This window comes from Nicotiana attenuata, unplaced genomic scaffold (genome assembly GCF_001879085.1).
Source record: "Nicotiana attenuata strain UT unplaced genomic scaffold, NIATTr2, whole genome shotgun sequence".
NCBI classification, from domain to species: domain Eukaryota; kingdom Viridiplantae; phylum Streptophyta; class Magnoliopsida; order Solanales; family Solanaceae; genus Nicotiana; species Nicotiana attenuata.
Genome location: NW_017672503.1, coordinates 160,193 through 178,180, shown reverse-complemented (window position 1 = coordinate 178,180; position 17,988 = coordinate 160,193). Strand labels below are relative to the sequence as shown.

At 40.4% G+C, this 17,988-nt stretch overlaps 1 long non-coding RNA gene across 1 annotated transcript; it reads left to right on the top strand.

Moving 5' to 3' along the window:
• The first annotated feature begins 59 nt into the window (after nt 1-59).
• On the top strand, nt 60-1,871 carry LOC109213465. The gene is made up of 3 exons (XR_002066020.1): nt 60-243; nt 999-1,326; nt 1,649-1,871. It is a non-coding gene; the product is annotated as an uncharacterized LOC109213465 (long non-coding RNA).
• Nucleotides 1,872-17,988: the final 16,117 nt, after the last annotated feature.

Sequence of the window (17,988 nt, the reverse complement as noted above, 5' to 3'; positions counted from 1 at the left end):
CCCCAATTCTTTCCCCCCATTCGTTCTATTTCCCCAATTCACCCCCCCCCCAACCACCACCATTCGTTCTATTTTCCCAATTCTTTCCCCCATTCCGTCTATTTTCATCAATAGGCGACGAACTCCAAATTTTCTAACTTCAGTTTCTTCTATTTTTCCTAATCTGTTTCTTTGGCTAGAAGAATTGAGATTCAAATCTCAAAAAGTACATAAAATTCGTGTATCAGCTTCAATAATCTTCAGGTAATAATGTATATTTAGTACCAAAAGCTATTTTCTCTTTATTAGGGTTCATGCGTATTTGGAAGTGTAGCGATTTCCCCAATTCTGTTCTAGTTTTTGTTCCCCAGACCGATAATCTATTATTTATTCAGTCAATTGAATAGATAACATAAAAATAGTAATCTATTACTAGAAAAAGGACAATAGAAGGACGGTTGCTATTATTAGAAAACATTACTGTTCTAATGGTTTCATTACTTCTTTCTTTTATTTTTAGTCTATTTTTTCTGTTATTTTCTGTTAAATTAATTTGGACCACAACTGAGTAGTTGAGTTTCAGCTTCTGTCAAGTCTTTTTGGATTCATTAGGACATCTCCAAAAAAAAAAAGGAAGTCTTTTTGCTGAATTATTGGTGCTGTTTTACTGTTTAATTTGGAATATGCTCATTCATATTATAGCATATCAAAAGAAGCAGATGGGGAGTTGCAACAAGTCACTTCCGTCGACCAATAGAATCAAATTTATATTGCTTTCTGAATACAATCCATAGCCTTGAAATATAGGACCAATCAAGACATAAAAGACCCCATATTGTAGTATAACTAGCTAAACTTCCATAATTTTAGTACTTATTCAATTTTCCACAAATAAAAAGTATAGTAGATGAGGATGTTTCAGAAAGCTACTTTGTCATTACCTTATAGTGATGATAATAATGAGAAAGCTAAATGACATTTGATCTATTGCTTAATTTATGCTTCTTCAAATTTTGTAGGAAAGAATTGAAGAAATTCGAAGTCAAAGAGCAGAAAATCTTGACGAACCTTCACCCAATGATGCACTTGGCATAGTATTCGGTCCCGAGCACCCCGGCCGTGTTCGAGGTTTAGGCATGGGTATAGTTCCAACTGTAGCATTCAAACATACATTTGCGATATACCATCATGGTTATGTGGGTTCATCTAGCACTACCGCTCCAACTCCAGAGTGGCAACAAGAGATGACAGATGTGAAATCAAAATTAAATGCACTAATTAGCTTATATGAAAGGAACATAGGGAATGTCCTTGAGGAGTGCTCACTTATTTTCCACTCCTCCACAGGTATAAGTTCTCTTACTACATTAAGTTTTTAGCTAAACCACCTCATCTCAGTATTTCACTACTTCCAAATTCCAACTAGTAACCACCTGGAGTAGAACCATTCCTCTTCTAACAGTTCTTTTACTTATTTTCTTCACTGCATTTTCAATGGTATCAATTGAGGCTAGGAAACACCATACCAATAAGAGCAAAATACACCACAAATATAGAAATAAGCAGAAAAATGGAGGTGGAAATAAAGCACCAGATTGTTCAGACTCTCCTTCTACCCCATCTCCAGCTCAAAATTTTAGTTTGCTTATTGACTGTATTTTTTTTTCAGGCACCAGATTTAGGAAGTGGTGAACCATCAACAGTTTGAACCAAGAAGATCTTTAGATGAAAGTAACAATGATGATGGTCCAAGTGCAAATTAGTGATTATTTTGTAGGATCAACTATGAATCTTGTGGATATTAATGTTAAAAAAAATGCAATTTGAAACATTAATATTTTGATGATATAATTTTGGTATACTTGTGTTTTATATAATGAATATTTTTCTTATTTAATCTTGTATATTGGTTTAATTAAAATGATTATGAAGTGTTATAGAAGTTTCAAAGCATAGCATTCAATAAATAGAATTGGAAATGTAAAAAAAAAATTTGTGGATGGATACTGGATTTAATGAACCAGTTTTCCCAATGCCACTATGGCGGTTTAAAACTGCCAGAATACGCTAACCAAAATGCCGCATTAACCCCAACAAATTATGGCGGTTTCCAAACGTAATTACGGTGGCTAGCCCAGAACCGCCATAATATAATGGCGGACGGGATTGTGACGCTTTTAAAAGCCGCCGTTAATGTATATTACGGCGGTTGAAAACCGCCATTATATGTCAAAATAACCGCCGTAATAACTACGTTTTTTTGTAGTGAGGGTCAAAATCTGTCTTTAAGGTATTTAAGTCAAGATAATACTAAGGGAAGAATTCCCACGTTATCGTTTGTCGAGATGGCCCAAGAAGCAGCTCATTTTGTGGGATTATTTTTACGATTTGTGACGGTTTTTACAAAATGAATTGTGGGATTTTAAAAAAAGGCCACTGTTACGTTTGCCACAAGCATTTCTGTGAGATTCTAAAACTCCCACAACGACTGCATTTCATCTTTGAAATTAAAATTGTATGTTATATTATACCTTTCTATAACTGTATTTACCAATAACAACATCCGTCATTATACCAGTTAATTTTCTTTTTATAAAATGACCTTTCCATGACACGTATTTTTTGTTTCGTTATACTGTTTAGATACTAATGCCTTTTTCTTTGTAATAGTGAATCTCCCACATCCATAATAAAATCAATATCCTTAATATTGAAAAGTGACAACTAATGAGAAAGAAAAGAAATATAAGCCTTTGAATTTTTACTTAAAGACGAAAATATGAAATAAAGAAATGCGCGAAGACTAAAGAAACTAGTGAGTAAGACATGGAGATAATAGAAAACCTCTGTCTTTGGATCTTATTTTTGCAGTGGAAGAACGTGAGGAAGAAAGGACATAAAATTACAAGGATTAGAAATTGACATAAATTATATCAGTTTGCAGAATTACAACTAAAATGTACAATTTGATTCAATTTTCCAAAAACAATAAAAATGGAAAAACTAAATATTGCACGAGTTAGTAACAGTCGACGCAAATTGTATCGAATTGCAATGATTTCGCAAATAGCCAAAATTAAAACCTCCACAATACAAATAATTTGTGGTGGGAACAAGCGCCACAAAAGTAAATATATAATAGGGGTTAAACCGCCACAAAAAAAAATTATTTTGCGGGATTCTCACAAATGTCACAAGACAAATGTATAATAGAGTTTCAACCTCATATATAAATCGCCACAATTTAGCAATCCCCCCTCCCTCCCCAATGAAGTAAGCCTTGCTGCGGAATTTTTATAAATATTGAAACCTTGTCTTTATACCTGATACCATATCATGAGCCACGTGGAGTATGAGTTCTGTTGAATCAAGTATTAGTGACAGCTGTGTACAGCTAATTATATTTAATAAGTTAGTGGTAGTTAGAGATTGTTAGGAAGTTAAGTAGTTGGATTAGTATAAAATGTACAGTACTCTTCCATTTATTAGTTAAGCGTGAAAGCAGAGCATGACAGCTTAGTTTGCTCCCATCTGTTTCTTCCTATTTCTAGCTTTCATCGCCATAGCTCATAGTTAAATCTAGAATTCATCATGGTATTAGAGCTTGAGTTAATGATCTATATCACTCGAATCTAACTCTAGATTCATCTTCCTTAATTCTCTCTACTAGTTACTCATTTGAGCATGAGCAGTTGCTTCGATTCCCAAACTTAGGGTTAGATCGATTTTGAGCAATTGACTTTGTGCAATCTAGATTTCTGTTGGCAATGGCGATTACTGGAGAAGATAATGCGACTCATGAAGAGGTAGCTGCAGCACCAGTGATTGCACCGGTGATCGATCAGCATCACCCGCTATTTCTCCAACCAAGTGACACTCCAGGTAGTTCTCTCATCTCTGTCAAGCTCACAGGACCTGAGAATTACACCTTGTGGAGTAGTACTATGCGTGTTAGTCTGTTAGGCAAAAGTAAGCTAGGGTTTATAGATGGAAGATATCTGAAAGAAAAATTCCCTCCTGTTCTTCATGAACTTTGGGAAAAATGTAATGCTATAATTCTATCATGGATTATGAACTCTGTGAGTGCTGAATTGCTAAGTGGCATGGTCTATGCTTCTAGTGCACACAAAGTGTGGATGGATCTCAAAGAAACATTTGATAAGGTCAATGGTTCTAGAGTGTTATATTTGCACAAATAAATTGCAACTCTGGCCCAAGGACTATCTTCTGTGTCTACTTATTTTTCAAAATTGAAGGAACTATGGGCAGAGTTTGATGCCCTACCCTGGGTGTGGATGTGAAGAATCGAAGAAATATGTTGAGCACTTTGAGTAGCAAAGGTTGTTACAGTTTCTTATGGGTCTTAATGAAACATACTCTCAATCAAGCAATCAGATCTTGAATATGTCTCCTAGACCTTCCATAAACAAGGCCTACTTAATGATTATCTCTGAAGAAAGTAGAAGAGCATTGTCCCAGTCCTCTCAAGTTTCTGAACTTAATGAAGGTACAACCTTTTTCAGCAACAAGGGAACACCAACAGGAGCTTCAACTCAGCTGAATGCAAGAGGAAACCTTGGACAAAATCACAACTATGTGGGGAATAAGATGACAACCTTGTTTAGTAGCAAAGGGAATGCAGGTGCTAGTTATGGTCAATTTGGAGGAGGAAATCACTCAAATTCTGGCTATAAACCTAAGAGAAACAACCTACATTGTGACTACTGCATCTTCAAAGGCCACACTAGGGAGACTTGTTACAAATTGAATGGGTATCCACAAGACTTTAAGTCTAAAAGGAAGGGTGGAGTTGGTAATACAATCAACTATGCTCAGGCCAATGCTGGCAACTATGTGTCTGATAGCTTTACTAGCCCTGCACAAGCAGGATCTACAACTAATTTTGCAGGAGTCTCACAGGTGCAGTAGATTCCGCATACAAGTCAGAGTTTGCAAACTGGAATTCTCAGTTCACTCAAGACCAGTACAACCAGATTTTGCAACTTCTAGGAAAGCAACCTGGGTGTAGTGGGTCTGCTATGGCAGCAGGTATGCCATTTTGTGGTGATATTACTAAGATTCTGACAAAATTAATTGTAGACTCAGGGGCTTCAAGTCATATGGTGAATGATTCTAGTTTGTTGATTAATGCTAAATCAGTTGATAGCAAAGGTGGAAAAGTTCACTTACCTACTGGTAGTGTTACTCATGTTAGTCACATAGGGTCTGTTGCTTTCCTAAAAGACCTCATAGTGTCTAATGTGATGTATATTCCTGATTTCAAATACAACCTTCAATCTGTGTCCATGCTCACAAAGGAAATGAGATGGGTTGTTATGTTCTTCCCTGATTTCTTCATTTTCCAGGAGCTCTTCAGTGGACAGGTGAGGGGGATTGGTAGAGAGGAAGATGGACTGTATGTGTTCAAATCTACTCCAAAGAAGACAGTGGCACTACAAAGTCAAGATCAAGATTCAGTAGCAGACATCTGAATAGCCCAAGGAAAATAAACTCTGTAAATATAGTAAAGGTTCCAAATAAGGTAGTGAGTATAGCTGTGTGGCATAAGAGATTAGGTCATGCACCCTTAGATACTCTGCAGAAACTAAAAGGTTCCTATGATTTTCAGTCTATTGAATGTAGTAGTAAAGACAAACATTGTACAGTGTGTCCCTTAGCTAAACAAACAAGACTACCTTTCTCTCTCAGTTCTACATCCTCAAAATCATGCTTTCATACACTTCATGCTGATGTTTGGGGGCCTTATAGAGTCCCTACTTATGATGGAAAAAGGTATTTTCTGACCCTGGTGGATGACTGCTCTAGGTATACATGGATTTTCCTCCTACCTACTAAAGCTGAAGTTGTTGTTTCTCTAAGGTCTTTCTTTACTATGATTAAAAATGTATACTCAACATCTATTAAGTTTTTCAGATCTGACAATGGGTGTGAATTCTTCAATTCTCATATGTCAGAATTATTACAGTCTCAGGGGATTATACACCAGAGTTCATGCATTTATACTCCTTAGCAAAATGGAGTTGCTGAAAGGAGACATAGGTATATCCTAGAGGTTGCTCGAGCACTCAGATTTCAAGCTTCAGTCCCACTATGGTTCTGGGGAGAATGTGTAAGTACTGTTGTATATATCATCAACAGACTTCCTTCAACTGTTCTTCACAAAAAAACTCCTTTTGAGATTCTGGTTGGGCATTCACCTTCTTTACAACATATGAGAATCTTTGGTTGCTTAGGCTATGTCACCACAGTTAGAAGACTTGACAAATTTGCTCCTAGGGCATATCCTGCAGTCTTTCTTGGTTATTCTGCTACACAAAAAGGATATAAAATGTTTGGTCTTCACACAAAGAAGTTTCATGTCAGCAGGGATGTGGTGTTTTTGGAGGATATCTTCCCTTTTCAGCACTTGACCTCTTCTTCCTCTTCCTTATTTCCTATTTTAGATGCTTCATCTATTCCATCAAGTAGCCCTGCAGGCATTCAGTTCCAACCTATATCCACTATTCCTTCTTCTCCTGTTTCTCCCCATTCAGTTGGTCCTTCCATACCTCTCTCTCCTGTTGCTACTGATGATTCCACAGTCCATGATGCTTCTATTCCTGATGTTGAGTTACTTGATGCCACAAGAAAATCCATTAGGGTCAGCAGGCCACCCATATAGATGAAGGACTATATTGTTCCTGGTAGAGGAAGTGCTCATTGTTGTTATCCAATATCAGATTGTATTAGTTATGCAAATGTGTCTTCTTCTTTTGGGGCTGCCTTAGCTGCCTATTCAGCCATTGTGGAGCCTAAGTCTTACAATGAGGCTGTCAAAGATGCCAAATGGGTTGAGGCTATGAAGTGTGAGATCTCAGCTTTGGAGGATAATCATACCTAGACAGTGGTTGATCTGCCTCCTGGGAAGGTTCCCATTAGGTGTAAGTAGGTGTTCAAAGTGAAATACACCTTCTCAGGTGAGGTGGAAAGGTACAAGGCTAGGCTTGTGGCCAAAGGGTATAGCCAACAGGAGGGGTGGGACTACACTGAGACTTTTTCTCCTGTAGCCAAAATGGTTACAGTTCGGTCAGTTCTTGCTATTGCTGCTGCCAAGCGTTGGGCCATCTTTCAAATGGATGTGCACAATGCTTTCCTTCAAGGTGACCTACTTGAAGATGTTTACATGGAGGTTCCTCCAGGGTTTGCCAGCCAAGGGGGGAAGCACAGTGTCTGCAAACTCCATAAGTCTCTCTATGGGCTTAAACAAGCTCCTAGACAATGGAATAAGAAGCTAACAGATGCCTTATTACAGCTTGGATTTACTCAAAGTCACATTGATTATTCATTGTTCACCAGGAAAGTGGAGTCTGAACTAATAGTGGTGCTTGTCTATGTGGATGATTTACTTGTAACTGGGAGCAGTCAAAGATTGATTCTTCAAACCAGAAATGACCTAAATCTGAAGTTCAAAATGAAAGACTTAGGTGAACTTAAATTCTTCCTTGGAATACAATTTGCTAGGTCATCTAAAGGCATTGTGATGAGTCAAAGGAAGTATGCCTTGGAACTCATTGCAGAAATGGGTCTTAGTGGTGCAAAACCTGCTGGTACACCTTTGGAAGCAAATGTAAAACTCACATCTGAAGAATATGACAAGTTCATTCATAATCAGTCCTCTCTTGAAGTAGAAGACAAGTTGCTAGCAGATGCTGGAAAATATAAAGGCTAATAGGCAGATTACTGTATCTTACTATGACCAGAGTGGATATTGCATATGTGGTGCAAGTTCTAAGTCAATACATGCACAAACCAAAGCAGTCACACATGGAAGCAGCATTGCGAGTAGTGAGATATATCAAAGGTTCTCCTGGACTTGGTCTTCTAATGCCATCTGGAGACTCAGGTAAACTAGAAGGCTTTTGTGACTCAGACTGGGGTGGATGTCTACAGACCAGGCGATCAGTTACAGGCTACTTTGTAAAGTTTGGAGATGCATTGATTTCATGGAAGTCAAAGAAGCAAGAAACTGTAGCAAGGAGTTCTGCAGAAGCAGAGTTCAGGAGCATGGCCTCAGCGGTGGCTGAACTCATATGGCTCACAAGGCTATTCAAAGAGTTAGGGGTGGATGTTGAGCTACCTATAACTCTTAATTGTGATAGCAAAGCTGCTATTCAAATAGAAGCCAATCCTATATTTCACGAAAGAACCAAACACATTGACATTGACTGTCATTTTGTCCGCGAGAAGTTAGTGCAATGTCTGATCAAAACACATCATGTGCCCACGAAGGAACAGCAGGCTGATCTTCTAACAAAGAGTCTTGGTCGAGTGCAGCATGACTACCTAATGTCCAAGCTAAAGTTGAAAGATATCTTTCAACCATTAGCTTGAGGAGGGGTGTTGAATCAAGCATTAGTGACAGCTGTGTACAACTAATTATATGTATTAAGTTAGTGGTAGTTAGAGATTGTTAGGAAGTTAAGTAGTTGGATTAGTATAAAATGTACAGTACTCTTCCATTTATTAGTTAAGCGTGAAAGCAGAGCAAAACAGCTTAGTTTGCTCCCATCTGTTTCTTCCTATTTCTAGCTTTCATCGTCATAGCTCATAGTTAAATCTAGAATTCATCAAGTTCAAAATGATTAATAGACGCTTTTAAGTTTAATTTCTAAAATAATAAAAGATTATTTTTAAAAATGTGATATTCATGCTCTAATACTTAAATTTTTTATTTTCCACTATACGACTAATACTTATAAACTAATGAAAGTGACCATGGCTCTGTCGCCACTGATCAAGCCATAAATTATTAATTCTCATAACGACGTACTCTCTCTCGAGACCGGCAATAATTCTTATGTAGAAAAAATATTATTTATTTCCTTTAAAATAAAAATATGAAAGCATATCAAAAGCGTGTTCAGAACATTAATTTACACTTGCATTGTCAGTTGGAATCTTCACAGAAATTCATGTTCAGATGAGTGTTGCTATTATATTTGATGAACAGTGAATCAGATATAATTACGTTGAATGATCAAATAAGCATCGTAATTATTTTAGGTTAAGTGTAGTTAACTGATTGATAATATATAGTTTTGCTTATTTTACGAAAGAACTATTGTTTCTGGTGTGACTTTGTGAGGTTAGATGACAGTTTTTCATCATAGAGAGTGTTTACCTTGAAAATACGAGTAACAGTTAAATTTGATTTGTGGTTTTAAAGATATGTGATTAACTTCCATACCAATTAATAATCAAGAAATATGAAAAAGAAATGAAAGAAATAAGTGAATCAAACCAATGTTACTCAGCAATGGTGACCTCGAGATGGACTAAGAGCAATAAAGTAAGAACAATAAATATAAAGAACAATTCTGATGAACAGTAAGAGAGAAAAGTAGGATAGTATATTCTTGCCAATGATGAGATGGTGTTACAAATGATTGGGGTCCCATTTATATAATAGGGGAACCCTAAATAAGGTATATTTCAATTTTGCGTAAAGAATATTCCTGATACAACTGTCTAACTGCCTAGTACGGAATAGTACAATCATGTTCCGGGATTTACGCCGTGATCTTGGGGACGTGGCAGAAATCTAGCCCATTCTGTTACAAGTCCATAATGGTACTATTCCAGGGTCGAGCACACTCGACCTCGGTATGTATCGTGCTCTGTCTTCGAACTCGGGTCTGAACCCTCGAGCTCGAACTCAACCTTGCCTGAACTCGGACTTTGGACGACCTCTTGAGCATATAGATCGAAGGCATATGATCTCGACCGTATACAGAGAGTCCCCGCGTTTCTTAGAGTAAGAAGATAAGAAATGCTTTGAACCTCGTTTTCCCGGAGTCTTTAGTGATGATGTCATTTCGGTGACGTAGGCACTCGAAGTGACTGAAACGTCCCGTCCGTTCGCTTCCCCAAAACATTAAATGTACGCCAGTGCCGGTCGGTCATTAGCACCGCCGAACCGTCGTCACCTTTCTATAAATATGGGGCTACTTCTTTGAATAATGGGCTTTACTCTTTCATCACTTTCTCTCTGATTCTTCTTCATTTCTTTCCCTAATCATCTGTTTCCACCGCCCCTTTGAGCGCCGGAAAATGCCAAGTTCCCGTAAAACACCACGTTCTGCTACAGGCTGTATTCTTTAGCTTAAAATCATGGCTAAAACTTTCAAAATGGTCCCCAAAAAAGATAAAGCGTTGTCTTCTTCTACCTCTGAGCCGGCCAAACCGGTGGTGCCGCCGACTCTTGAAGAAATCACCCCTGGCCCTTGCGTGATTAAGAAGGACTTCAGTATTGAAAATCCCCCTGATGTCCCGGGCCGATGCGAGCATGCATCTCGATATCCTAGTTTGATATCGGAGAAGAACCTCAAAGCAATGAAGAGGGATTGCGGCTGGGGGGACGAGGTCCTGGTTCAGATCCCGAGCCCCGAGGAAAGCATTACTACCCACATGGAGGGGTTTTTAAGTGTTTACACTTACCCCTTCACACTAGGTCCCCTCGATACAGTAGTGATCGACTTCTGCAAAACATACGAGATCACACTCAGCCAGATTCACCCCTCCTTTTGGCGCATCGTGATCATGTTGCGCTACTTTTCGGAAAAGGCCAAGGGGTTGGAATTCACCCTCAACCATCTGATTCAATTGTATCGGCCCCAGCTGTTTCGAGGGCTTGTCAAGCTACAACTTCGAACAAAGAAAGCCTTCTTCGCTAGTAACGATGAAACCAAAGATCGAGGCTGGATGAGTCGATTCGTCAGAGTAAGGACTTCGGATGTCATCCCTAGGGATAAAATGCCATTCCCGGAGAGATGGAACTTTAATCGTTAGTGGAGTTCTTCTTCCCAGTATATTCATATTCAGCTTTTGTTTCCTGTAACGCCTTTACCCTTTCTGCAACCACTGCCTGGGCACCACACGCCGTCCCCGACCTCGAGGACTGGGTTCGAAAGTTAGCTGCCACCTCCTCCTACGATGAGCGCAAATGGCGTGAATTATCGAGGGGCAAAAGGGAGGCCAAACATCATGGTAAATTCTCTTCCCAAGTTTTAGATATTTTTCATTTGTTAGTGGCATTAACTTATTCTTGCTTATTCATGTAGGCATTGGAGATGTATCCGAAATGAGGCCAGTTCCACCCGAGGAGAAGACTGTGTCCTCGACCCTGAAATTGTAGAAAGACAATAAAAGAAAAAAGTCTTCAAAGACCGAGGATTCCCAATATGAGGCGGCACCTGCCCAGAAGTCGAGGAGAAGATTTGTTCATGTGGACTTGGATTTAGCCATTCAATACCTGGAAGATGAAGAGAACAATGGTGAAGAATCAGCGCTGGTAGCTCGAACCAGAAAACCAATCGAAGCCGTCAATGCCTTCGAACCAGATGCCTTACCACTAGATGAAGGAACTCCAAATAGAGACTCGGAAAAAGCCCTCGAGTCCCCCGAGATCGAGATCGTACCTCCTTCTTCAACAAATACACCGAAGGGGGCCAGCGCTGAAAGGGCCGAAACTAGCCAGAGCGCCCCGAGTCAGGAGCTTGGGGCCATGACAATGGGTCACTCACTTTCTCTTCCGGCTTACTCCGAGGAGACAATAAAGGATGCTCGGGATTTTCAAACACCTGATCCGAGCAAGATCCTCGAAGAAAAGCCCTTTCGGGACTGTTTCAGCGGGGTTGGCGACGTTGCTGACCTCAATGATGCATCACCCTTTTCGAGGAGGCTAAACGTCTTCTTTCTAAGGTAAATGCTAACTTTCATTGTCGTAAATTCCTTTTCCCTTCCTTTCCTTTGACTGAAATATATTCGTTTCATGTATAGGCCATCATCAAGTTTAGAGCTGAGCTGAGCCAATGCGAGGCCGAGCTTAGGAGGGTTTCAGGTGAAGAGAAGGCCCTGAGGCTTCTCTGCGGCCAGAAGGAGGAGGAGCTTCAGAACCTTCGGGCTGAGTTGGCCAAAGCTCGAAAAAACGAGGCCGAGCTGGTTGAGCAGGTAATTGTGATTTTAATAGGGTATGGTCTTCTTGGCCTTACTTCGGAGGCTAATACTTCGATGTTCTCAGCTGCAGTAGAAGTTGGAGATGATTGGGCAGCTTTGGAGCGAGGTTGATCAAGTTAAGGCTGATTGCCATAGGTGGAAAAAGAACATGGATCAGCTTGTTGCCGATAAGGAAGCGGTTACAGCCCAGGCCAGGAAAATCGAGGAGTTAGAGGTAGAGCTTGTTAGAGCCCGTGCTGAAGCTGCACAAGCTAAGGCTGAAGTTGAGAAAATGAAGGCCACGACTGACAAGACCATCGCCGTGTACTTAAAAGCTGCCGTGGCTGTTCAAGCGGAGCCGAGTGAGGCCTCCGACCAGGAAAAATGGAGCAATGATTTGGCCAAGTGTCAAGCCCGGAGGGAGACTCTCGAAGAAATCCACGCCCGAGGGTTCGACCTGACTGAAGAGATGATCGAAGCAAAGGCGCGGGAAATCGATGCCAGGTTTCTTGTCTCCTCTGATGACTAAGATGCTGTGAGCGGCTCCGAGGGCGGGGAAGGTGAGGAAGGGCTAAAAGCGGACAAAAAAGGCTATTCCCATAGCGTTACGTAGGCTTATCCCCTCTCTCTCTTTTGGTTCCGAGGAAGAGGAGGCTCTCGAAGATAGAGCTGCCGAGGGTGCGTTTCCCGAGGAAGCTGCTTCCGGGGACGTAACCCCAAAATAGATTAGGTTTACTTTTTTCTTTTTTGTGTAAGGGCCCCTCATGGGCGTTGTAAATATACTTTTGTAAAACATCCTTTGTGAATATAAAGAACCTTTTTGTTCTATCCTCAGCTTGTGTTGAATTTCATTTTGTTCTCATTTGTGGAAGATTCGATTGTATAACTCGAATGATCGGTCCGATATTGGTTTGGACTCGGAACATAATAAACCCTTAGGTCTTTATTGATAAATATAATAATCCTCGATCTTATTTAAATCGATTCGATGCGAGCTCGGGATATCGGGACTCTCGAGTCCGAGTTGAGTGAGAACGGGGTCTCGAACTATATATTTTGGCCCTTAAGCCTTTCGAAGTTAGCCCTTAGACTCTTATATATCGGCCCTTAGGCTCTTTAAGGTTGACCTTAGGCTCTTTAAGTTTGCCCTTAGGCTCTTTAAGTTGGCCCATAGGCTCTTTAAGTTGGGCCGATTCGGCCTCTAGAGTGGCTATATAACTTTTCCCTCTTTTCGGCTAAAAGACAGTGTGAAAATTTTATTATGCCTTAGCATGTGTTTTTCGTACGCATTGGGTTTTTCGAAGGTTTGACGAATCTGAACCTAATTAGTCTATGTAAACATAATCGAATACCCCTTGAGGTTTTTTTCGAAGGCTGATGTTATCGAAGCCTTTAAATTATTCGAGGGCTGAATTTATCGAAGCCCTTTATATTTTGCTTTTGCCGAGGGTAGCCTGAATTAACCAATTTTTTCAAAGTGTTTGAAGGCCTTTAATTTATGGCGGAAGTCGAACGTCTCCGAGCCGCATTATTTCGGCCGTAGCCTTTTATATGACCGTAGCCTTTTATATAGCCGTAGCCTTTAATTGGCCGTAGCCTTCGGGTGTGTCTCTTCGACTTGTTTTCCGATAACCTTTCGAACTTGTTCGAAAAGTTAGCCCCCGAGTATATTGGCCTTGGCCTTTATTTCGGGGGGATGCCTCTTTGAGGTCTTATGACTCCGAGTATTCGATGGCTCAGACGAGTTGACTGTCGATGACAGTCCCCGAGTATCTCGGGGTTGCATTCGTGCTTTGGCCCTTGAGCCGTTTCCCTTAGGATTATAAGTGTAGAGCTCGTATAATAGTAGACTTCTTTGAGACACAAAGTTTTTTTGATATAAATAGAAAGCTTCTTCAAATAATTGATACATGCGTACATGCTGTCGTCGAGGCTCGACTATTCTATATGGACACGGTTCATTTGACCGTTTGGCCCATTACAAAGTTTTCCTATCGAGGCCCTCTTAGGCATGAAGTATTTTCTTCGAAAATATGATCTCCGAGGGTGATGCCCCTAGTATTAGGGGTGTGCATTCGATTTATCGATTTGATTTTGACCCTTATCGATAATTGCTTATCGATTATCGATTTGTACATATGCTTATCGTTATCGTTTCAATAAGGTTTCGATTTTTTCGATTTCGATTTATCGATTAGGGGGCTTATCGTTTCGGTTATCGTTTACACCAATAAGAAAATTTGCGGGATTCCACGGAAAGTATATCGCTATAAACGCGCCTAACTAATATGGACAAAAAGAAGCTAAAATAAGATGAACACCATTTATAATATAAAAATTGTGTCAACAAGCACATGCAACAAAACTAAAGTAAGGGATCAAATGTATTCCACCAATACTCCAACGGTATAAAATAAAATAAAAATAAAACACATCATCACGGCTAATTCTATTTTCCATTAGTTTTAACTTCATTCCCTTGATCTTTAAATATGATCATTCCTTAAATGTGGTAGAGGATATAATAGGGTAAGGGACTTAGGGTAAAGGAAAGGGTATAGATTAGGGAAAATAATATTGTATAGCCGCTTTCAAAATAGTAGCGGAATATATATACATTTTGTATGTTATATTAATCTACACAAATAGGTAATTACTCATTTAACAAGTGTCTACAGTCTAGGGGTGTGCATTCGACTTATCGATTCGATTTTGACCCTTATCGATAATTACTTATCGATTATCGATTTGTACATATGCTTATCGTTATCGTTTCAATAAGGTTTCGATTTTTTCGATTTTGATAACAAATAATCGATTCGATTTATCGATAAACCGATTCGAATGCACGCCCCTACCTAGTATTCGAGGTTAATTGAAAAGAAGCTTTGGATACTGTTCAAGTTTTCCTTAGGTAGCATATAATTGTTGCCTCATTAAAAACCTTGCCGGTAAAACCCACTTGGGACAAAATCCGATCTAAGGGAAGAAGAATGCAATGCATGCTTTAAAACCTAAGGCCTCCATGTAAAAAGGGTGTCTTCGATAGCTTCGATCGAAAATCTGCAATGATTTAGTTCTAAAATCCAATGGACAAAAGGATAAAGTCATACCTTAGCAGTAGTATCGTTTGAGCAATGATACGTTCCAATTATTTGGAAGTTGTTCACCTTCCATCGTGCTAAGTTTTAAGATCCTTTACCGATAACTCCGAGGACTCGGTACGGTCCTTCCCAATCCGGGCCCAGTTTCCCTTCATTCGGGCCTCGAGTATTGAGGGTGACTTTCCGTAGAACTAAGTCCCCGATTCTGAAATGTCGAAGATGGGTCCTTCTATTGTAATACCTTTCGATCCTTTGCTTCTGTGCGGCCATCCAAACGAGTGATGCTTCTCGTTTTTATCTAATAGCTCGAGGTTGGTATTCATAGCCTCGTGATTTGAATCCTCCGATGCATGTCGAAACCTGACGCTTGGTTCTCCGACCTCGATAGGGATAAGGGCCTCGGAGCCATATACCAAAGAAAATGGGGTAGCCCCAGTGCTAGACTTCGATATTGTTCGATATGCCCAGAGAACCTCGGGTAGGACTTCTCTCCATTTCCCTTTTGCATCGTCCAATCTTTTCTTCAAGTTTTGAATGATAGTTTTATTTGTTGACTCGGCCTATCCATTTCCAGTTGGGTGGTACAGTATCGATAAAATCCTCTTTATTTTATGTGCTTCGGGGAACTCCGTCACTTTGCTGCCGATGAATTGTTTTCCATTGTCACATACAATATCGGGAGGTATCCCGAATCGACATATGATGTGGTCCCAGATGAAGTCAATAAGTTCTTTTTCTCGGACCTTCTCGAAGGCCTGTGCTTCCACCCACTTAGAAAAATAATCAGTCATAAACAAAATAAACTTAGATTTACCTGGGGCCGTTGGTAGGGGTCCGACTATGTCCATTCCCCATTTCATAAAAGGCCACGGGGATAAAACTGAATGGAGTTGTTCTCCAAGCTGATGGATCATCGGTGCAAATCGTTGGCACTTATCACACTTTTTGACAAATTCCTTAGTATCTTTTTCCATACTGTACCAATAATAACCTGCTCTAATAATTTTGCGAACCAAGGATTCGGCACCGGAGTGATTCCTACAAATGCCTTCGTGGATTTCTCATAGAACATAATCGGTGTCTCCCATCCCCAAACATACCGCCAATGGCCCATCGAACGTTCTCCGGTACAATGTCCCATCTTCATCTAATGCAAACCTAGCAGCTTTGGTTGTAGGCCCCTCGATTCTTTATGGTCCGATAGGAGCTTTCCACTCTTCAAATAGTCGATGTACTTATTCCTCCAGTCCCACATCAAACTTGTTGAATTTATCTCGGGATGGCCCTCTTCAACCACAGACCTCAATAACTGGACGACAGTCCCCGAGATGATGTCATCTTCTTCGATCGAGGATCCCAGATTAGCAAGTGTATCGGCCTCGCTATTTTGCTCCCGAGGCGCATGATCCAGCGTCCACTCCTTGAAGCGGTGCAAAGTTACCTGTAGTTTATCCAAGTACCGTTGCATTCTATCCTCTCGAACATCGAAACTTTTGCTTACTTGGTTTACCACCAATAGAGAATCGCACTTAGCTTCGATGACTTCTGCTCCTAAGCTTTTGGCTAGCTCGAGACCTGCAATCATGGCCTCAAACTCGGCCTCGTTGTTAGTCAATCTAGAAGTTTTAATAGATTATCTAATGGTATCACCTGTGGGTGGCTTCAAGACAATGCCAAGCCCGGACCCCTTCACATTCGAGGCACCGTTTGTGAAAAGGGTCCATACACCCGATGATGTATCCAGACTTAACAGGAGTTCTTTCTCCACTTCGGGTACGAGGGTCGGTGTAAAATTGGCCACGAAGTCAGCTAGATTTTGAGACTTGATGGCCGTTCAGGGTTGATATTCGATATCGTACCCGCTAAGTTTGATGGCCCATTTGGCCAATCGGCCCGATAGCTCGGGCTTATGCAAAAAAATTTGAAGGGGGTAGGTGGTTAATACACATATGGGATGACACTGAAAAAATGGCTTCAGCTTTCTAGATGCGCTTATTAATGCAAGTGCTAATTTTCAAGTGAGGGTACCTAGTTTCAGCGTCTCCTAGAGTTCGGCTTATATAATAAAAGGGAATTGTGTACCTTGCTCTTCTCGAACTAGTACCCCACTTACCGCTATCTCGGACACCTCCAAGTATAGGTAAAGTTTTTCATCTACCTTCGAGGTATGAAGCAAAGGCGGGCTTGACAAGTATCACTTTAATTCTTCTAAGGCTTGTTGGCTCTCCAGGGTCCATGCGAAATCCTTCTTCTTTTTGAGCAAGGAAAAGAACCGGTGACTCCGATCCACTGACCTCGAAATGAATCAACCCAAAGCGGCTATTCGCCCTATTAGCCTTTGCACGAACTTTACGCTATCCACGATTGTGATATCCTCGATAGCCTTGATCTTATCGGGGTTAATCTCGATACCCCGATTTGACACCATGAAGCCGAGGAACTTACCCGAGCCGACTCCAAAGGTGCATTTCTCCGGGTTAAGCTTCATGTTGTACTTCCTCAAGATTTCGAATGTTTCCTGCAAATGAGCTAAATGGTCCTCTGCGCGTAGGGACTTAACCAAAATATCATCAATATAAACTTTCATTGTCTTACCTATTTGTTCTTCGAAAATTTTGTTAACTAGGCCTTGATATGTAGCTCCTACATTTTTTAGCCCGAAGGGCATTACATTGTAACAATAAGTTCCAAACTTAGTAATAAATGAATTCTTTTCCTGGTCCTCCGGGTTCATCTGAATCTGATTATACCCGGAGTAGGCATCGAGAAAAGTTAGGATCTCGTGGCCGGCTGTAGCATCGATCATACGATCGATGTTGGGCAGTGGGAAAGAATCTTTCGGACATGCTTTGTTCAACTCCTTATAGTCTACACACATTCTAAGTTAGTTTCCTTCTTTAGAAACTACAAC